The sequence below is a fragment of the Mixophyes fleayi genome, chromosome 2 (genome assembly GCF_038048845.1).
Source record: "Mixophyes fleayi isolate aMixFle1 chromosome 2, aMixFle1.hap1, whole genome shotgun sequence".
NCBI lineage: Eukaryota > Metazoa > Chordata > Amphibia > Anura > Limnodynastidae > Mixophyes > Mixophyes fleayi.
The window spans coordinates 180383185-180394838 of NC_134403.1; the positions used below are offsets into that span (position 1 = coordinate 180383185).

Genomic DNA, 11654 nt, shown 5'->3' on the forward strand with positions numbered 1-11654 from the left:
TGTGCCTAGGCCTTTACAAGCACAATGCTCCCAAAGTGTGCTGCGCTCTCCTACCTGTTCTTGCAGCTTTGACTACATGGTGTTGCTGCTGGTGTCTTAAGCTCAGTTGCTGCTGGGCTGGATCCTGTAATATTGGGTCTCTGTTTGGAAAAAAGATAGTTACTATTTACTGCCAAGAAAGTTGAGCGGTGAGTAAACAATCTAGGCCTCCCTGCACCCAACCAACCGGACATTAAATTAGTAACATTTTTTGTTTAGTAAACAGGCCTCTTTCCACCAAATCGGCTCCAGAATATAAGTAATAGCATTAACAGTTAAGGAAATATGCCTATTTTCCCCCATATAGCCCTACCTACATTTAATAATTAGACCTCCTTCACACTAACCAGCCTGACTCTAAGTAGTGTTTACATTTAATATATAAGCCTCCTTAACCCCAACCAGCCCAGACAATAAATTAATAGCATTCCCATATAATAAACAGACATATCCCCTCTCACCAACCCCAATATTAAAATAATCGCTTACAAATTTCCATCACATTTAGTAGAGATATGTTTCGATTTCAGTCTGGGAGGCTGAATGCTCTGCCTAAACAATACTTGCTGTATGTAGAGACATAGAACAGACTGCGTTATACACACACATGCATAAGTACAATAAAAGGTCACATCAGAAAGCATAAAACATAAAATAAAATAACTCAGCAATATAATCACTTCTAGAATTATTTTTTCAAAAAGTTTATTTTTACATTATTTACATAATTAAATATGATTTCAATGTATACTGTATATATGTGTTTTTATAGCCTTAGTTGCATACAGTTGTTCTGTGATAGCTAGTGGTGCACATACGTGTAATAGTTAATTGAAATACTATGCTGTGTCAGTCAACACTATCAGTCGGCATTTATACCTGTCCTGTAGCAGGAGCAAAAGGTGTGACTGAAAACAAATGTACTTACAACAAACACAGGACTGCCGTATCTGTGCCAGATCACCCATACTATACATGGCCTATATAGTCTGGCCCTTCCCTCCCTAGTTTCACCTCTTAAATTATAGGGAGTCATAATTGTAATTTGTGTCCAGACATAAATTGCATGTAATTGCGTTCATTGGTGTAATGTCTGTTTCTGGGCATGTGCAGAGCTATTTCACTCAAGATCTGCTATGCAAATGGACATATATCCGAACATGAATCAGGACCTTGTTGTTTTTGCTGTTTAGATATAGAAATTAAATGTTATTCTGTACTATTTAGAGAATAGCATATAGTGATATCATATCTTTATATATTAGATGTAACCCAACCACCATCTACTGTATTAAGTTAGTATTTTATTTTTCTATTATATTTTAATGTGTACATCACAAATTTATGTCAATTCCATTATACCTTTATTAATTATGCATCAATGTCATGTTATATATTATAATGTATATCCATGTAAGATGCTGCACACTGTTCTGTAATCATACTGTAATTATAACATGACTGCAGCCTGGTGTGCGGAGCCCTTTTTTCTCATGAGGTGAAATAAAGTTTTTTTAATTTTCCTCTGGTGTGTAGCTTTGCTACATATCTCAGTCTAGCTCATTGCGGTTAGTGGCGAGACCTGATGTGGGGTCTCCCCACTACTAACCTATACAGAGCAGATTTCCAATCCTCTGACCAATCAGAGCAAAGCCTCTCAGTATTGCTTTTACAGGTACATTAAAGATCCCAGTAGGTCCTCGATACCAGGGCATTCTAACGCCTGCATTTCACAAGCACCAGCATGTCCAAACACTTTAGTTGTGCCAGGGCTTGCTGGGGCCTGTAGCGCCTCGGTGCCTCAGACAAAAGAATACTGATTTAACCAATTACCAACATAATCACCCCACTCCCACTGCCAGAGCGGTTGTTTGGGCAGAACTCTAGTGCTTTCAGCACAGGGATGTTTTCATCTGGTGGGGGGGCACATTTGTTTTGCAAGTCCGATTAACTATGTACTGAACAGGCTGGTGCTGGGTTTCCCTGTTATAGTGTCACCCGTCCAGCCTGTCATAGTCTAATGCTGGTAGCAGCTTTTTCAGGAGGACCAGAATATGCACATATCTGACACAAGACACCGCAAAAACATTAATTCATGCACTCATCATCTCTCGCATCGACTATTGCAATTCCCTCCTTACTGGTCTTCCCAAAGTCAGACTTGAACCCCTACAATCTATTTTGCGTTCAGCGGCTAGATTGATTTTCCTTGCAATTCCTCTGCTGAGCCACTCTGTCAGTCTCTACATTGGCTGCCTGTATTTCAACGAATCCAATATAAAATTCTTCTACTAACATATAAGGCCATCAACAAAATTGCACCGACATGCATTTCCTCACTTGTCTCAAAATATCTCCCTACTCGACATGTCCGTACTGCACAAGATCTACATCTCTCATCCACTCTCATCACATCCTCCCATTCTCGGTTACAGGATTTTTTCCGGGCTGCACCCACTTTGTGGAATGCCCTCCCTCGCACAGTAAGACTTTCCTCTAGTCTTCAAACCTTCAAGTGTTCACTGAAAACACACCTCTTATGATATTCCTCAACCACCATCTTAATTCCCTAGATTACCCTATTACCCTCCTCTACACAGGTCCATTGTGCAATATGATGTAGCACATGCCCTTGTGTTTCAAACTCCCATTGTCCTATAGATTGTAAGCTTGCGAGCAGGGTTCTCTTACCTCTCTGTCTGTATGTATTACCCAGTATTGTCTTATGAATGTTTGTTCCCAATTGTAAAGCGCTACGGAATCTGCTGGCACTATATAAATAAACAAGTTAACCCGTATATGATACTCATGCATTCTAGTCAAATCAAGCTACTTAAGGTGTTAAAAAGGTTCTTGTCATGCATTTGGGCCATAGCCCAGGCCTCAACCACCAACCACTCCCCACTGTCACCCCCGGCAACCACCAACCACTCCCAACTGTCACTTCTCCTTCAAGAAATATATATATATTTTTTTTAAATCTTTATAAACACTTTTAACAAATTAAATTAACAAATTAACATCTTAGTATACCAAATTTCAGCCCTTTCTGAATTTTTTTTTCCCACACACACTAAGAATTTAGTAGGTCAGTGTATAACTCCGCCCAGCAGGTGGCGCTGCAGCTTGGTTTTATTTTTTTCCACACACACACACACAGACAGACTAACACACGCCACTAGACATTTATATTATAGATGATGATGATGATGATGATGACCCCATAATCATCAGCGAGTATCTTGCACCAGGGTTCAAGTATTGCAAATAACACACCTCCTGACAGGTATATCTGCAGGTGACTCCCCTTCTGAACTCTGAATGTGCCATAATTACATTAACACACCCACACTCTTACTGTACTTACCTTACATTGTCCGCACCTCACCTATTGCGCCTCTCGAAGTGTACACAGTAGAAACTAAAATATGCGCCTGAGTTTGTGTAGGGACTTATGCTTAGGCATGTTGTGGTACGCATGTACAGCATGGAAATGCATATTTAATGCAAAAAGAATCCTTGAATCTAACACTACATGAGGCCTTTCATTTTTCTGGCAGTTAGAGGAAGCAACACCCTTATACAGCTAAAGTATCATCACTTCCTAATGTTTCTTTACTTTGGTTAACTCTTTCACATCCAAAATAGTTTTCGGCTTGATTCATCAAGGCACGAATCTACCGATTTTGAGCATACTGTACGCAAAATCACCATAGCATATGCAACTGAACGTAGCCATGTCCTACAGCTTCAAATTTTGAGGAGTCAATGAGGTGGAGAAGCATGGCCGGATTAAGGGGGGGGCACAGGGGGCACGTGCCCCGGGCCCCCTCTCTCTGAGGGCCCCCCGCCGCCGGCTGGAAGGAGAGAAGCTGCTGCGCATGTACAGCAACTAGAAGTCGGCGTAAATATGTAAAAATGTACAGCAGATCTGGGCTGGTCTGCTGCCAAGGATTTGTCCGTCTGGAGGGGGAGGGTTTGTATTGCTGAGTGGTGAGTGCCTGCGTGAGGGAGATTTACAGCTGACAGCCGCACAAACAGGAGAAAGAAGACAGCTGATCCGAACTTTGTTGTAGTACAACACTTGCGAAGTAGCGATGGTTGGGTGTTGGACATTTGCCAAGTTATCTTTTTAAGTGTGTGAGAGAGAGAGATATATTAATGGTGTAGTTTTGCTGAGAGAGAGAGAGAGAGAGAGAGAGAGATGGTGTAGTTTTGCTGAGAGAGAGAGAGAGAGAGAGAGAGAGATGGTGTAGTTTTGCTGAGAGAGAGAGATATGGTGCAGTTTTGCTGAGAGAGAGACAGCGAGAGAGAGAGAGATATGGTGTAGTTTTGCTGAGAGAGAGATAGAGATATGGTGCAGTTTTGCTGAGAGAGAGAGAGAGAGAGAGAGAGATATGGTGTAGTTTTGCTGAGAGAGAGAGAGAGAGAGAGAGAGATATGGTGTAGTTTTGCTGAGAGAGAGAGATACGGTGCAGTTTTGCTGAGAGAGAGAGAGATATGGGGGTAAATGTATAACCCGCATGTTCATACATTTACCCCCTGGTGTGGTTTTGCTGAGAGAGAGAGACTATTAATTTAATGGTGTAGTTTTGCTGGTGGGTGCTATGAATTTATTTTACAGGTGTTGGTGTAATATTTAATTTAATAGTGGGGCCAATTCAGGCAAGTTGATGGGATCTTTAAATGCTGTGCTGGTTTCGGGACTATTAATTTATTGTTCAATTTAGGTCTAATGTTGGGGAGAAGGAGGGCTAATTTATTAAACGTCAATATGAAATATTAATTGTCAGAAATGGTTGTGTGAAATGGGTTTATTTGTTACATGTAAATGCTATTAATTTATTGCTGGGCTGTTTTGTGGGGAGGGAAATAATTTTTTTTTTTATGAAATGTGCTGTTGATTTAATGCCAGGGCTATTTTAAATTTACACCAATATTCCAGGATCTACACAAGCAGCAACTGAGTTTAAGACACCAGCAGCCACAGGTAATGAGAGCAGGCAGTCTGTCAACTGTCCTGAACCTATTGGAGCAGTCCCGAATTTGGGAAACTGTCCCACTTAGACAGGATTTGGTCCGACTACAAGGACAGTTGGGAGGTATGTCCCGCTTCACACTGTACTACTGGTTAAGGCAGAGCTGCCTGCACCTAACATTAGTGCACACAGTATTGTCTGTGTATATGTATAAAATTATAGCCATAGTACACCTTAGGGGCCCCCCTGTCTAAAGTGCCCCGGGCCCCCCAGAGCCTTAATCCAGCTCTGTGGAGAAGGGGTTTATAGCCATAGTCAATTTATAGTAGGGGCATGCCAAACTCAATGCAGCCACGTCCGAATCAACCTCTGGGCAACTCAAAGTTACTTGGTTTTCTGACATATCTCTTGCTCCATCTACAGGGCTAGTCTAAGTCCTGATCAGTAGTGATGACCGTCTCGTATGCATGCTATGACATGTGTTTGCAATCAGGAGCAACTGTAAAAATGTATTTTGCGATATGTAGACATTAAGAACATCATAATAAATGTATTTCATCGGGAGGGGGATTTTATTGTACGGTTTTATCATTAATGCCTATATTATTAACTGGTGACATCAATTCAATAGTTTTTCTGTGTGTTCTTTTGCAAATGTATAATCCCTATAGGTATTGGATGTACCATAAACATGTCTTGTGTAGTAGACCAGTACAGACCTCCACATGAATTCATCAGCGTATATATCTTCATATCTGTTCCTTGTTGAATTCAGGAGTGCGCTGAGCTAATTTACTTTTATTTTAAAACAAACGCACCTTGCGCTTAGTATGTGTGCCTTGATGAATCAGGGCCTTCATGGTTTGAGATCCTGGCAAGCTAACCATTGTGTCAAAATTACAGGACAGGTGTAAGTGCATACTGATAGTGATGACTGCCATGGCAAAGTGTTTGTTTGGAAAAGTGTACTTATGCGTTCCATAAGCTAGCACAGAAAATGTATATGCAACTAAGATAGACCATAAAAATGCATTGCATGTACTGTAAGCATTAAGAACATCTTGATTTATGTATAAAAATCAAAACAATTTCGTCTCAGATTTTTTTTAATAATTATACTGTTTAGCGTTTTTCGTTTATTTTCTAATATAATTTTTTTGTTTGTGTTCTGATGTGACCCTATATTGCATATATGCCTGTACGTATACAGCACTCTGTTCCGTATGTTAACATATGGCATGTAAAGTTTTGGCAGAGAGTACTTACACCCAGATTCAAATTGAAATGCATGTTGAGATCCACTTCAATTTGGAAACAAGCAGAACTATGCTCAAGTTTCGAGCTCTTTTTTGTTTAACCGTAAGTTGCATACAAACTTGAATAATGCCCATTGTGTTTGGTATGTGTTCCAAAGCTAACATCTTCAAACTACTTTGCTCTATTTGGTGGTGATTTTGAAAAGTGTCTAGGGACACTGTCCTTAGCATTTAGGTTAAGGATACTCTTACAAGGTTCTAAACTGTGACCTTAAAAGGTTAAAAACCTACTCGCATAATATACTCTATAACGACAACTCAACCTATAGACAGTGCAGAGTGTGCGGCAATTGATAAAATGATCAATCGTTTGTGACATCACAGAAATTGTTGGTTCTATGCCAAATATGACTGCAAGTAATACATTATATATGACAAAATCTGTAGTTACTTTTGAGGTCAAATATTTAGTTTATTCCTTATATGGATAATATTTTTTTTAACGTTTCTTGTGTTTTAAAAATAACTCCCTGTTTTTATGGTAAATTAGTACCTAAAATGTATCCCTTCTCTGAATCTGATATAGAGAAAGGGGAGGGGGCGTGCAGGTGCCTAGAATTCCCTCTAGATTTCACTAAGTTTATGTTTCCTATATATGTTATTCAGAATCTGTCGAGTATCCATATGCATAACATTTAAATAGTTTGTTGACAAGTGTAAAACTTTTGCCTTACTATAATGGATGCAAGTTATACCCACTGTCCCACCCTAGTGACTTTTTTTATAACTCCAATATGTTGTCCCAATGTCAATTTTCATTTGATAAAAGACGTTGACAATATTGAGCCATTTCCTTTTCTGCCTTTTTAAATGGATTTGACATGTCTTAGTTGATTACTGGTGACTGAGTCAAGGATATTTTTCAGGTCAAATCAGCTTCGGTTGACAACTAACGAAGCCACGAATTATAAAATTAACATCCTGGATAATACCTAATTACATTTTTACGTTAATTACATATTCATCGCTGTTTTGAACCCATTGAGTCACAAGGTTTATATAAAATATCTGTCCTGTTGCTACTTGATGATATCATGGGGATCATTCCTGCAGCCACAAGGTGTATCATATTGTAATGTCAATGAGGCCATGTGATATCCTTGACATTATTTGAACTTTGAATGCAAATACTGTCAGGTGCCAATTGTTTCATAGACAACTGTAAAGTCATGTTAATTTTAAAAAATACTACACAGTATGTATATGTTTATATTTATTCACAAGCAGCCTATATATAGAGTGATTTAGTGATTATTAATCTGAATATTAAATAATGGACTAGATATATTGCTTTTGAACTAATTAATCACATTGATGTGGTACGAGGATAAAAATCTAGATTCTAGAAGGTCAAAAAAGCAATAACCCTGAAAAGTACCTGGCATTTCAAATTGTCTTTAGTAAGGATCTAACGTCAAAGCACACATAATAGGGACTCAAGGCCTTGTCAAAGTATTGATTTCTCACTCATTTCCTGACATGTCAATGAACTAATTCCCTGCTAAGGGAAGTTAGAAACCATTGCTTTCTTAGCACAGTCTCGATTGACTCCAGTAAAAGATTACTCTAGGTTCCTACTCGGTAACACAGTGCATCACATATGTTTTTGTTAGAGCAACTACATTAGTTAGATGATGATCTAACACAATCTATTGATCAAAACCCATGATGATATAAATGGGGCCCAGGAAAGAGAACATGCTAGGACAACCAGCATTTTTCTAGAATAAAATACTATCTAAATAAATAACAGTGTTTGAAAAAAAAAAATCAAATACAGTTACACTGTATGTTATAACAACATAGATTTGAACCAGAGAAAATTAACATTTTGCCCTCCACTAACACAGGACTGCCAACTTGGATTTTCTTTCACAGTGTGATCTATGTGATTAATTGCCCATCTAAACAAAGGATTAACACTGTGGCAAAAAATATGGTGCAGTGAAAAAGTAATGACTTGTGGACATATTTTACAATTTCAAGCCTAGTAGCAGAGCATAAGAACAATGAGGCCCTAACAAATTGGGATCCTCGGCCCATCTCTCCTTGAAAGATGACTTTATTTACTTCCAAAACTTCAAACCAAGGTTCAATAACAAGTACTGTATTACTTTAGGAGCCATCTACAAATTTGAATCAAAGGGGCAGATTTAAGTGGCCAAGAGGTGCTGCTGGACGAAAACACAAATTAATAGGAACTATATTAAGAAGCAGAACTGTGTATTGGAGTTGGGGTGGTGCAGTGATTTTCTCACTTTAGAAATGACAATGCTGCATGGCATGCTGGTAGCCATGCGGCCCGCACCTCACATGACCAGCTCCATGACAACTCATGGGGCTCTGGGTCTCGAGAGCAGTGTGATTGAATGCCAACATCATATTTGAATTCTCTGTATATAATTTGCAATACACTGTATATTATTATTTGTATATTAATAATATAAAAATACCAAGTATAAAAGGAGCTACAAATCTGCTTTGAGAGTTGAAGTTGATCTGGAAAAGCATCAGCCTTGAATCCATATACTCTGTAACATCAATCTTCTAAAATAGATGGAGTGTTCATATAGAAAGGGAAAGCAGCACAGCAATTTTCACGCATAGTTCCCAAAGGATTCTGGGAGAAGTTCCAAATAAGACCAAGTATGGAGACAAATGTAGTTTTCCAATAAAATTGGAATAGCAGTGTCCATACCTACATCAAGTTCAAAAGATAAGTATATGTATAGCAATCCACAAAGTCTAACAAACAGCAAGCAATGATTGTTCCTGGCACAATTATGACTGAATTAAATCTCCAGCCAGAGTACAGCACCAAAACAACAGTGAGTAGTGAGCAGCCAGCGAGATATAAGGAAAACTTGTTTCAGCACGAGACAGAAGTAAGAGTAATGCGCATTTCTTCAAACTCACAGAATCCGGAACACAAATGATTATTCCGAGCACAAAGATTACTGATGCTGAATCTTCAGCCAAGTTCAGCGCCAGAGTTACAGCAGTGCAAGCAATGAGCAGCCAATGTGAAAAACACAGAAATTTGCTTTACTCTGTTCAGTCTTGCAACAGTCTATTCAGTAGTAATAACACAAACAAGTTCCAAAGCATGGTACAAGGCGAGTATCAACAATGATTGGATAGCTTTGGTCAGAAATGGAAGCCAAGGCAGTGGAGCAAATGACAAATGGCAGATGGATAGCCAGGTCAGAATGGCAAGCAGCAGACAAACGGTGGTCAAACGAAAGCCATATCAGATACATAGTGGAACAGGAATGCTTATAGACGTTCACTAAGAATACTTCTATGTTATACTATACACACAACACTCAGTACGTCGTATTCAACCTCACCTGTGCTTCCCTTGCCCCAGTTGAACTGCCAATCTACCATATGACTGATAATGTTGTTGCTTCTTTATAACATACTGTATGTAATTCTGGCTTCTGAGCTCCAGATAGAGTCACAGCAGACAAGGTTTGTGCCACTTTAAGAAAAAGGTAAAAGTGGCATTTGCCATGGGCCCACTATGACAGACCGTCCACTACTGGAATTTCTTGTGGTAGAATCAGAAGAACCAGAATAAGAAAGGCCCTAAAAACTTCTATCTTGATGTGCAGGTGTCCTAATAAGACATACAACTACATGTTCAGAAGATGAATGTTCCTCTTTCTACAACCAATTCAAAGTAAAAAAAAATACTTTATTCCGCTCAATTTTTTTCATTTCTACTTGGGCTTAACCTGTTCCATAAAATATTGTGAAGTGTCTCACTTCACTCTTTTTTACAATGTGCATAATTAATACAGGGATTGTGGGTGGAGATAGCTTGCGCAATTGAGGTACAACTGAGTTTGCTTTAACAGGGGTTAGTTAAGCTATATTTTTCTTCCAAACCTAAATGGTAACTTTAATTTAAACCTTGCGACTTTGTCCTAAATAGCATTTTTCATACATAAAGTAAGCTTACCTTAGAATTGATGTCCAAACCAGCTGACTTATATAATAAAACAATCAGCAAACATTTACAGTTCACATTGCTCAGTGGCAGCTGCCAACTGACTGTTCTGTGACCAGCACTGACTGTTATATCCAAGCTGAGTGACATCACAAAGCCTATTTATGATGTAAGTCAGTCACATGATCAGCCCAGTTACAGCTGCTAAATCTCAAACTGACTGCATTTTGTATATAAGGATATTAAATATATGCTTATTTAACATTTTAAAGAGCATTAATACTTATTTTGTAAACCCTTTTGAAGGCCTAGTACATATATCTGAATCACCACAAGATTTCCATACAGATATTGCTAAAACATCCAGTGCTGATAGTCAAGTATATAACTGAAAGTGAAGGGGGGGGATGGGTTTGAAAACAATGTAGTATTCCTGTATTGTGTATGTACGGTACTTAATCCAACAGTGCATGTATCAATGAAAAACATTTCAAGTTTATACATTTCTAGGCAGGCAGCACTGACTGGTTCCTAAGAAGCATAAGAGATATATTTGAAAGAGCTAAGAACAAGGGAAACGTTTCAAGAAGAAATAACAGAAAGACATTTTGGCACAGGGGCACTGATTGAGATAAGATACCTTACATGACCATTTGGGTGTTGAAAGCACAGATTGTGAAATTTTAAATCCTGGTGACATATTGGAAAAGAGATAGATAGTCATAGGAGCAGATTCAATTAAGAAAATATTCGCGTGAGATCTCTCGCGAGGATATTTTCAGACAGAAGTAACGCTGATTTCTGCTTGCGCCCCATAGAATTACAAGCAAAAATCTGCGTTACTTTTTACAATAGTAACGGTAATAAAGCACGGCTGTGATGTTCTGAGAAACACTGAAGCCAATTGAATCTGTTCCTTAGTGTTAGACGAATAGAAGTAATCTGTGGATCAGAACTCTTGATTGTGACTAGATAGCTGTCATAAGCCCGTGGGACTTACCTTCTCCCGGGGTCCAACAATGCATCCAAGGTCTTCTTCTTTGCTTTAAACAGTAGACACACAGCTCTTACAGGTTGCTATGTCTGAGGTCATGTGATCACAGCTACATTGGTGGGATTTTCAAAACTGGAAGCTTTATTTAAACCTGCTCTGAACACTGAAACTGTGAGCCAACTTGTATTTAGGTTTAGTGGTCATTTAAGCTATATTTTTCATCTATAACCTAAATATGTAAGCAATGGTAATTTTAATTTAAATCTGGCTACTTCGTTCTAAATAACATTGTTCATATATAAAACAAGCATACCTTTAGACTATGTGATGTCCAGTCCAGCTGACTTAGATAAAGAAACAATCAGTAAACA

General features: G+C 38.6%; 1 long non-coding RNA gene across 1 annotated transcript in view; it reads right to left on the reverse strand.

Annotated features, from left to right (window-relative positions):
• LOC142140257 (uncharacterized) overlaps positions 1-11425 on the reverse strand; it is a 30681-nt gene extending 19256 nt beyond the window's left edge. Inside the window, exon 1 of the long non-coding RNA XR_012688361.1 lies at positions 11290-11425. This is a non-coding gene — a long non-coding RNA (uncharacterized LOC142140257). The remainder of the gene's footprint in view (positions 1-11289) is intronic.
• Between the last annotated feature and the right edge of the window lie 229 nt (positions 11426-11654).